This window comes from Gadus macrocephalus, chromosome 6 (genome assembly GCF_031168955.1).
Source record: "Gadus macrocephalus chromosome 6, ASM3116895v1".
Taxonomy (NCBI): domain Eukaryota; kingdom Metazoa; phylum Chordata; class Actinopteri; order Gadiformes; family Gadidae; genus Gadus; species Gadus macrocephalus.
This window is the reverse complement of record NC_082387.1, coordinates 26,187,616-26,188,870: the sequence shown is the minus strand read 5'-3', so window position 1 is coordinate 26,188,870 and position 1,255 is coordinate 26,187,616.

Genomic DNA, 1,255 nt, shown 5'->3' with positions numbered 1-1,255 from the left:
GTGTGTCCCTCCCCCTCTTGTTCTATGAGGGATTAGGATGGTGTTGTCCCTCTCAGAGGCAGAGGAAGGAGGTCTGCTAGTGTTCAGACCCACAGACCAGATGATGTCTGAGCAGCAGAACATTCCAGAACATAAACTATCCTCGTCTACACGACTCAACGTGGTCGCACAGAAAGCGACGGAGGCCAGAATTATGAAATATAGGGCCGGAGATTAGTGCAGGAATAATAACATGGAACCAGACACATGGAAAATGGACCTGACTGGGAATTAAAAAAACATCTCCCAAATTGGGGATCTTTTCATAAGACATGTGTGAATATGCCCACCGCATCGCCACGCCAACACGCCAAGAAGCACAGACACGTCTGGCCACGTTGTGGATATAGGACGTCTAATTCTGGTGTCCAGCATTTGCTGAACGAAATGGTAATAGTATGTCATTTAAAATAGTAATAAGGAACGATTCCACAGTCCTTCTCTAAAAGCGACGGGTTAGGCGTTTGGTTTAATAACAAAACCACAGCTGGACGCTGAGCAGATTGGACCACAGCTCTATCTGACCAGAAGAGGAACAGGGAGGGAAGCATCGGGCCTGCTGGTGAGGTCTGTATGGTAGCTGGGGCTGACAGTGTCTCCTCCTCTGCATGAACCACTCCATCCGGACCGGAGGTGGTCAACCCCACCTCCACTGGTCCCTGGTTCAGCTCCAGGTGGAGCTGAACCAGGTGCCCCCCCCCTCAGTAGCCCCCTCCTGCCTATGAAGGGTCAGAGGTCAAGTCACACGATAATGGGGTGCAACCCAGGATACGGGGAACCCAGAAACAAACCCAGAGGGGAGAGAGAGAGAGAGAGAGAGAGAGAGAGAGAGAGAGAGAGAGAGAGAGAGAGAGAGAGAGACTAAGAGAGACCGCGGCACGTCTTGGCCGCGGTCACCGCAGCAGATAGGTTCCACTCTAATCAATGAGACCATTTCCACCGGGCGCGGCTGCGGAACGTCTCAGCAGCGTCCCAGGAGCGGCTCGCCGCGCCGCAGCGCTATCATTCCGTAGCATTTCTATTTTTGCCGCAAGCCGTTGCTGAACCGCGTCAATTTCAACAGAGCAGATCGAGCCGGGCAGGAAGTGAAAAAGTAAAAGCCATAGAGCATCCGGTCAATTTTCAAAATAAAACACAATACTCAGCTCATGTAGCCAATCACAACGTCATTTATGTACCAAATCATCCTTTTAATAAGGGCAATGGCCGGAAGGTC